Genomic DNA, 10,404 nt, shown 5'->3' on the forward strand with positions numbered 1-10,404 from the left:
TCAGACACTCTCTCTCTGTTTAAATCTAGATTAAAGACACATCTCTTTGGCCAAGCATTCAAATAATGCATCTCATGTATTGCAGTTATATCTGATCAAATGCACATTATTATTCTTTAGTTTGGGTTAAACAAATACATTGGTTTGGTTGAAACAGCAGCTACGCTAATTATGTCTCTATTTGTTTATCTGTTTCTGCTGGGATTGACATCCCGTGGTAACTAGGATTTACACAAGCTTCAGTCTGGATCCAGAACACCTGAGAAGAGATGATGCCAACCCCTCAGAGGACCTCAGATGATGCCAACCCTGAAACAACATACAGAACTACCACATTTTGCTATAAGTTTGATTGCATCATATAATAATTGCTGTTAATAGTGTTCATCGTCTGTTTGATTACGTCATTAACTGAATTTTACCGTACATTTCTGCCATATGGACATCAACTTGAGATAGTCACCACTGATAAGCTATTACTAAATATAATGTAGAAATTTTAATTTTGTGTAAAGCTGCTTTGCATTGATTTGTATCGTGAAAAGCGCTATACAAATAAACTTGATTTGAATTTAATTTAATTGAAAACCGAAAATGCCATTTTCCGTGTGCCTCCCTATAAAATACCATTGGTATACTGCTTCCGCCGCCTCACCGGAAGTTGTAGCCACGTTATTTTTTACAGTAGCACCCCCTGGAAACAGATGGATATTGTATTTTAAAAATGGTTTCTCCCTAGTAGATGGAATGTCTATTTTTGTTAATGTAAGAAAATATGCCACATTTATCAGATTTTAAGGGGTAATCCACAGCTAGAAACAATGATTTATCAGTTTGAGAAAAACTCTTTCCACCTTCTCAACACAATTTTAGTTCAAGTGATATTAATAGTGTGTTCTTTATTATTACTATTGTTTAGGGATGCACCGAAATTTCGGCCGCTGAAAATTGAATTTTTTCGGTTTTTGGCCAAAAATATATGGCGCGCCGCTCCGCCCAGCAGATAACATGCCAATAGGAAATTTCTATGTATTGTATATGTTCCTGTTTGCAGTAGTGCTACTGTGCTGTAATATAGCTGTACTGGGCAACGCTGGTAAAATTACGCTACGCACTCGTTCACTGATCTGCTTCCCGCTATGCTCTGATAATAATAGCTTTGTAGGACTATACATTATTTGGACAATTAGTAAAAAAAAACTGATTCTGTTGCACAGAACTGAATAAAAATAATATTGATTTTCCATACTAATATATTTTCTGTCCAATTTTATTATGTTACTTCCAATAAAAGTGTGGTTATTTTATTGGCTTGTATTTTTTTTTATTCGGTATCATTAAAATGATTGAGTTAAACTAAAAAGTCTTACAAAAGGATTTTATATTATTTAATAAAATAATAAATAATTATTAAAACGCAGTTTTGATTTCGGCCCAGAATTTTCATTTCGGTGCATCCCTACTATTGTTATTATTCTTACTAATATGTCATATAATGTCTTATATGAATTATTTAGTAATTTATGTACATGATGCTTGCCAATCTGCATTTAACAATGAAACTGACTTTATTTTTCTCTGTGTCTGTCTTGACCTGTCCTGTCTTTTCCTGTCCATACCTTTATATTCTTCACTCAGTCCTGTATCTGGTTACTCATTTAAACAAATGCTTCTTCTGCGCTTTCTCTTCTAAACTGATAACTGGCCTGCACATCAAATGCTGCTGCACTGCTTGCTCGCACTATAAATTGCAAGATGCAAATTTAGATCTGCTACTAACCCTTATGCATCCAAGCTTAGCTTGCAAATGCATCTTTAAAAAACAAGGCCAAATCACGGGATTTTTGATCTATGATCATCATGATACAATCTGATACACTCTTGATTGCATCCTCAATACTACAAAGATTTACACTCATATCACACTTTGTAAAATCATAATCTCAAACCACAGGTAAGAAAACTAATCTGCATCTTCAGAAATAGCAAAAGAGAGTTACATTTACTTCTACACTGTTCTACATTCTTCAAGGACCATTGATTTGACGACTACATCAACTTTCAGCATAACTGATCAGATATGAGCAATTCCAGCGTTACGGACGTGACATTCGCAGTAAAAACTTGAAAAAATAAATTCTCAGAGAATGTATATGTTAACAATATATTGAAACATCTGTTTATATTTTTCTAAACCCCTAACCATAGAGTTCAGGTATCAGAAAAATATCAGTCTATACACGTGTATAATATTTTAAATGAGGGAAATATGCATGCGTTTCGGACGTGACAAAAATGGATGCGAGTTTTTGGGAGTCGACATTCTTTGTAGAAATTCTGTGAATTAAAATGCACAAGTCAAACGAAATAATACCAGCCGAAAGGATAAGAGTTGGCTCTCCATGGAACATAAATTATTTATTTTGTTTTTCATGTGTGCATTTATGAGGATAAACCATTGTTACGGACGTGACGGATCTGAAATTGACACTTGCCTGACTTTAACTTTAACCAAGACCTATTTGTGGGTCCCTGTTGGGTATTTAAACCAAAAAGCTTTGACCTCTGAGACATCTGTATGGTAAGGTTGCACAATTAATCAAATTTAAACTGAAATCACCTTGTTATAGATTAGTTTGTGATCGCGCCAATGCATTCGAATAATCTACATGTTATTTACTTCATTTCAGTAGTTATGAGCAGATTTTGTGATGCACTTCTCCCCAGGAGACTGGCTCCATGTGATGGACTGACTGAGTGCCTGGAGCAGGTCTCTCATCCAGCTTATGATGCTGTATAATATCTGTGATTTCGGTGGATGTAATGAGTTCGATGTTGATGTCTGGGCAACTCTTCCTTGCAGAAGCTACAAATGAAGCAGCATCTGTCACAACGACTGTACTCTTAAACTGAGAAGCAGCTCCATCACTAAATATGTGAATCTCTTTCATTGCAGGATGTTTCTTTTGAATGTCCTCCACGATCTTGGTAAGACCTCTTGTGGTGTTCCAGGCGGTCGCTTACTATGGCACATGACTCAGGACCTCCATCAGACCACAGGACCGAGGGAAACACTGTGACCTGCCTCTGAAGCCAGTGTGCTGACTGTCATTTTCGGCAAAATCTACCTGCAGCACCACAGTTTCCCCGTCTGTTTTTGCCTGCAATTTTTTGGCCTGGAAAAATGTGCTTTGCTGTCTTTTCACAAAACAGTGATGCACACATTTTGTAGCCACTGTAAAGGCACGCGTTTCTTGGAGTGTCTGAAGACCGGAGCACATGAGATGGTCGAAGCTCAGCAAATTCAATTTCCCAATTATAGACTCCGGATGTTCATGTTTGAAGTAGCGGTAGGCCTCTAGAATAGACATTGTTAAATGCCGTTTCTGGATTTTCTTTTTCACTCTCTGACTGTGACCATATCTTTTATTCCTGGTGCTAGCCTTGAGATGTCATCTCTCTCATAGAATTCCCTGACATTATCATATGCAGTAGCGGTGCGTCATCTGGGGTCCTCGCAGGGGTCAGCGTCATCTCTTCACAGGTGTTGGGTCGTCTGAAGTCTTTCTGTGAGGCTGGATCCACACTGGAGCTGCAGTAATCTCTAGATACCTCGAGGTGGGCATCCCGGAGCAGGAACAGAAAGACAGAGAGAAAAGAATTAGCGTAGCTGCTGATCATAACGTTTCAAGCACAAAATATGTTTGGGGCTTTTATCTGATCTAACTGGGAACAAGGGTGAGATTGAGATTCATTATGCGAATGCTTGGCTGAAGAGACGTGTCTTTAATAAGCAGCAAATTAGGAATTTATCGAGGGAAAAGTCATAGTTAATAGTGAATAAGTGTTACCTATTCTAAAGTGTTACCGTTTTTTTTTTTGGAATTCAATAGACACTGAAGTAAAATGACCACAATACATCTAAGAAATGCTGATTAAGTGAAAACTTGAAATGACCTCTTCTTTTTTCCCCCCCGCAGCTGTATATAAATGCAGACTTCATATACCCAGAAAACACAGGGACTCTTGGTTGGACAGTGTCCACAGGCATGCAAGAGTGCTGTTTGTAAGTGGAGATTTGGTCTGTTGTGCATTCATGTGAAACGAATCAAGGGCTGTAATGAGATCCTGTGTGGTATTCGTTCATTTGCATTGGGTATCGTCCCTGTAACGATGTAGGCTGTAGCACTATCCCTGACAAGGTTGTCTTTTAATAAAGTCCTCAGCGTGCTCTCACAGTTCTTCCAGTGGATACGGTTGAAGCACGTGTCCATCGGTGCGGCGTTGGTCAGTGTACATGTTGCCGTTCGGCCAGTACCGCACTGGAAGCTGTTGGGGCTCAGGTGTCCTCGGTCATATCCGGTATCATCGTAGTCGCTGTAGATGGCTTGATTTCCTTTAATAATGTATTTATCAGAGTCCCTCTCAAGGACCATATGATCAGTTTGGGAATCAGGTTGGGAAATCTAGAGAAGAAATATTACTTCAAATGGTTAGTTTGATGTTTTACCACTTGTAAAAAATAGGAATTTTTTTTTCTAAAGTTAAGCAAAATGGTTTTGTTTTTAAATGTTTATAGTTCAATTACTGTATCAAAACATTCCTTCCATCTAATGCATTTTACATGTTATTTGCTGACAAAACAGAATGAAGACCAATAAATTTACTGAACACAACAGCTTTGCTTCTTGTGAAAAACGTTGCTATTTATTCTGAAGGTCTTTTGTTAGAGAATTGCATGGTTACCCGTGGCTCAGTTTTCCTTGCAGTATATTCCAGGAGTGCTTGAGCATGCAGAGTCTAATGTGTAGGCGCTGTAGAGAGGGATCCTGTGAGGAACCGAGTACAGCGTAGCGTAATGATATGGTCCTCCTGCTCCAAACATCTGGCAGATTTTATTGGCATTCTGATCCATTCCTTCTGATTCGGTGTTTTTGTAGAAAAACCCTTTACACTCTCCAAAGCTGTCGACCACTTTTGCCTGAGCGCTGAATGCTCTCAGCACAATACAGGTGAGCAGAGCCAGAGCAAACATGCTGTTAGAGAGCAGAGAAGCCACAAGTAATGCTGATGAGACTGAAATCAAACAATCAGAAGAAATTAGAAATTTGATGGGACCTTCACTTCACCATGATTATGGGATGAATTTAAGAACCCACATGGACAGAAATTTTGATGTCACACAAAACAGAGACTCGTAAAACTTCCCAAGAGAACTTTGTCACACCATCTGTCTGAATCTTGAGTTTATTTGTTTGTGTTCTTATGTGTTCATTCACAGTACGACAGAGATGGTGGTTGACTCATCTGAACAAGCCCGACAGCAGATCACACATAACACATGAGATGACACAAACAACATAAATATATATACAAAATAAAAATGAAGAGTTGCCAGATGAATGAAATCTTGAGTGCTTTGGAGCACAGACTGAAGTTTGGTCTCTTTTGAAGAAAACACTTGGCAGATTATTGCTGAACTGAAGTAAATTAAACAAGTGAAACTAGAAAAGTCTAAGTTAATTATTATGAGAAATGTACAAAAATACCATTTTAATTTTTTTTATTAACAATTACTAGCTGTGGTCAGAGTAAACAGATGACTCTACTGACCATAAAAAATATTCAGTTTCTTTGACAGACATGAGCTCATGTTAATGAGTGTTAATCATTGCACTAGTTACAGTATGCATCGTCACATCAACAGCATCACGGACAGCAGGACCTCTAGAGGACAAACCAGTAACTGCATCCGCGTCGGTGTGATTCTGCAGCTGCATTAGACTAAAGTTACTTGCAGTTTATGTCAGTGTTCGTTTGGCAGCTGTGCTGATGGATTAACTAGATTTCCACTGTGAAGTACAGAAATATGCACTGCAGAACTATTTCAGGAAAACAGATGAAACCAGTTTGACTCTGTGCTGAAACTGGTTTCCAGGAAGCAGCTTTATGTCTCATGTGTCAGGGTCACTTTACTTCAGATAAACGTCTCTAAACTTCAGATGTTTTCAGCACATGCATGAAGCACAGATTATGTGTGAATTCATCATAAATCATTATTATGATATAAAGCTGTTCAGCCCTACTTTCCAATCTCACATTTCATTCAAAGTAAAGAAACGACATGCATTTATGGACACTTTATTTCTGTAATGAGGTTTTTCTATATTTAGGAGTTATTTCTATTTCTATAAATCTGTCGTGTTCAACACATAGAGTGAACAGAAGTAAAAGAGTGTTAATGAAGTTGATCATCAGTTTGATCGCGGCATGAAGAGCTTTAAATAAAATCATCAAAATGACTTCAGCGCATCATTAAAGTCTCAGAAGCACAGAGTGACCAATGAGACTCACACATGAAAACAACGAGAGAAAGACGAAACACTCACCTCAGATTGTGCTTGTAGATCTTTCTACTTCCTCCGCTGAACTGTTGAACAGCAGCTCTGAAATTTCTTTCACTTCTGACTGGTGTTGCTTTTGTCAACGAAAATTATGACTAAATATCGTCGTCAACGAACCTTTATCACGTGACGAAAACGAGACGAGACGAAAATGCTGGTCATGTGACGATGGCTATAATTAAATGTATAATGCAATATCGTTGACGAATAAAAACGAGACTAAATGTGGTTTACAAAATAAAAACTATGCTAAAATGTGAAGAATGACAGACATCAACACACTCTCTCACATATAATAATAACGTGTGTGTGTGTGTGTGTGTTTGAGAGTGTGTGTGTGTCTGTGAGTGAGTGTCTGTGTTTGAGTGTCTGTGTTTGAGTGTGTGTGTGTCTGTGAGTGAGTGTCTGTGTTTGAGAGTGTGTGTGTCTGTGAGTGAGTGAGTGAGTGTGTGTGTGTGTTTGAACCTGGTATTCCCTACATCATAGGGGCCAAATGTCCTCACAAGTACAGCAATACCAGTAAATTTTGACCTTGTGTGGATTTTTTTTTTTGGTCCCCATGAGGAAACATGTTTATAAATCATACAGAATGACGTTTTTTTTTTAAATCTAAAAATTCCGAATGTGTTCTGTGAGGGTTAAAGGGGTCATATGATGCTTTTTTAAAGATCATTATTTTTTATTTATCTGACCATTATAACTGTAACATAAATGAAGAAGTGTCATATCAGTCACAAGGTTCAGTACTGGAGTTAAACATGGAGTTAACTTTTATTGTTTTGCTGATGATACTCAGCTTTAAGTCAAGTCACCTTTATTTGCATAGCGCTTTATACAATACTGGTTGTGTAAAACAGGAAAATAGTTTGTCAATAATGCAAGCTTTATGCTTCCTCAAGGCCTGAGGAACCTTCTGTAGATGATATAAAAGCCTGATTGTGGATGATATCTGCCTGATTGTCACCGCTAAGGGAGTGGCAGCGGCACGTCCACACATACACACCTGCATACATCCCCAATCACTCTCCATTCCCCACAGTGCATTCCGGTTCCACACAACAGGGGAAATCGAGCCCGTCTGTGTGCCTTCGAACCTGCTGCTCCCGCTATAATACATCCGTCGCTCCTTCCACGCATTGTCCCAAGTGATTTCCCTTACAGCCTGAAAGCATTTTTAACCCTCTAAGCGCCAAAGTCACAAAATTGCGACAAGACGTCATACTTAATCAAATAGACTGTAGTTCCTAATATGGTGTAATATCTCATTTGTATTCCCTACCACTAGATGGCAGACATGTAGTACTACGATTCTAGACCAAAATGACGTCACGTTCCTATTCAAAGTGTTCGAGCAAATAGCAGAGCAAATGAGCTATCGTGTCATTGATGCGGAAGCAGTTCAGATCTATAGCGTGCGGGTAAGCTGTGAGATTTGTGAGAGAAACTCGCCGGTCTGTGCGCTGTGCCATGCAATGAGAGGTACCATACTCTCAAGAACTATAAACTGTGTCACCTAGATACCTGATTGGGCAGATAGCTGGTCAACTGATCAAAAAATAGGCACATGCATTTTACTATGGCACAGTAATATAGTAATAATTTACTACTTTCTCCTGTTTTACTGTTGATTTCCTCTTTTCCTGATCATTTGGAATGAGGATAAAAAGATAAAAAAAACATGCAAATAAGTTCAAACCTCAATTCAATATCTACTATTTCCTCAATATTATGAAATTCAAGATGGCCGCCCCCTGATGAGGTCATAATATGCAAATTAGACGAGTATATTTACACCCCACATAAACATTCGGTCATGCCCAACATTTTTCTAATTTACAGTAGATCTCTATCTTTAAGCCCTAAAAGGGTTAATGGTTTTGTGCCTACGTGCTATTCCTTAACTTATAATATTATTAAATTAGTAACAAAATCCTGATGGACACATGATGATCTGTCTCAGCGTAATGCACTCCTGCTCAGCAGCGTATAGTAAACTATAGACCTGTCAATCTGAGTGAACAATCCAATCCAAGCGCGCTCCAACTCTCTACATATCATCCCTACCCACCATATCCTAAAGCAAATTCCCACTGGTTGCGTTGATGTTTTTCAAATGACGTTTTCAACACTGCATTATCATTGCGACACAATAGTATCCTGTTAATCCTGTAGCATTAGCCGAGCAGCATGGCACTCTGTAAATATTACTTTAAGATCTACAGGTGCATCTCAATAAATTAGAATGTCGTGGAAAAGTTCATTTATTTCAGTAATTCAACTCAAATTGTGAAACTCGTGTATTAAATAAATTCAATGCACACAGACTGAAGTAGTTTAAGTCTTTGGTTCTTTTAATTGTGATGATTTTGGCTAACATTTAACAAAAACCCACCAACTCACTATCTCAACAAATTAGAATACTCCATAAGACCAATAAAAAAAAACATTTTTAATGAATTGTTGGCCTTCTGGAAAGTATGCTCATTTACTGTACATGTACTCAATACATGGTAGGGGCTCCTTTTGCTTTAATTACGGCCTCAATTCGGCGTGGCATGGAGGGGATCAGTTTGTGGCACTGCTGAGGTGGTATGGAAGCCCAGGTTTCTTTGACAGTGGCCTTCAGCTCATCTGCATTTTTTGGTCTCTTGTTTCTCATTTTCCTCTTGACAATACCCCATAGATTCTCTATGGGGTTCAGGTCTGGTGAGTTTGCTGGCCAGTTTACACCCCACATAAACTTTCGGTCATGCCCAACATTTTTCTAATGTACAGTAGATCTCTATCTTTAAGCCCTTTCAAGCCACAAGCTTTTGAAATCTTGATGTCAAAATCCAGCATTTTTCCAAAAATCCCTGGCGCCTAAAGGGTTAATGGTTTTGTGCCTACGTGCTATTCCTTAACTTATAATATTATTAAATTAGTAACAAAATCCTGGTGGACACGTGATGATCTGTCTCAGCGTAATGCACTCCTGCTCAGCAGCGTATAGTAAACTATAGACCTGTCAATCTGAGTGAACAATCCAATCCAAGCGCGCTCCAACTCTCTACATATCATCCCTACACACCATATCCTAAAGCAAATTCCCATTGGTTGCGTTGATGTTTTTCAAATGACATTTTCAACACTGCATTATCATTGTGACACAATAGTATCCTGTTAATTCTATAGCATTAGCCGAGCAGCATGTCATGGCACTCTGTAAATATTATTTTAAGATCTATGCATCGTGTAATATTGTGTATGGTCACGTTTGAATCAAGATCAGGTGCTCTAAAATTTACTGTGTTTTAGTAACATTTCACAAAACCAAAACGTGGCACAAAGCCTAATGTGTGTATGGTTTACACTTGTGTACATTACATTTTTCTTACAAAAACTTTGCATAGTTTGGTCTCCAACATAAACAAAAATGGCTTGTTGTATTCTGCTAGGTGAGATCTTCTCAATGATATTTGACAATGCTATCTGTTTTGATCGCATTTTTTTCTCTTTCATGCTATGAAAATGGAGCACTTCTAATATGTCAGCAAATTTAAAAGCTTCTGTTAAGAGTTGATCAAATTCCCTATATTCACTGTAAAGCTAAGCTTCGAAGCCTTAAAGGGGTCATGGGATGCCCATTTTCCACAAGTTGATATGATTCTTTAGGGTCTTAATGAAAAGTCTGTAACATATTTTGGTTAAAATTTCTCAATGGTAGAGTAAAAAAACACCTTTTTACCCTGTCAAACACAGCTCTTTTCAGAGCAAGCCCTTTTGTAGCATTTTCCTTTTAATGTTAATGAGCTCTGCTGACTCCACCCCTCTCTTCTGAGCTGCTCTCAGAGAGACTGTTTACTTTAGCCGCATTCATCGTGAAACTTGCTAATTAGCACATTATTAGGAAAGGCGATTTGCAAAGATTCATTACAAAACATTATACTCACTTCTTCTGTAGATGAGGCTGGATCACGAATGACTCGCGCGAACATAGACGCATTTATGTAGATCGGGG

The sequence above is a fragment of the Sinocyclocheilus rhinocerous genome, unplaced genomic scaffold (assembly GCF_001515625.1).
Source record: "Sinocyclocheilus rhinocerous isolate Xijiao unplaced genomic scaffold, SAMN03320098_v1.1 scaffold3375, whole genome shotgun sequence".
Classification (NCBI taxonomy): Eukaryota; Metazoa; Chordata; class Actinopteri; order Cypriniformes; family Cyprinidae; genus Sinocyclocheilus; species Sinocyclocheilus rhinocerous.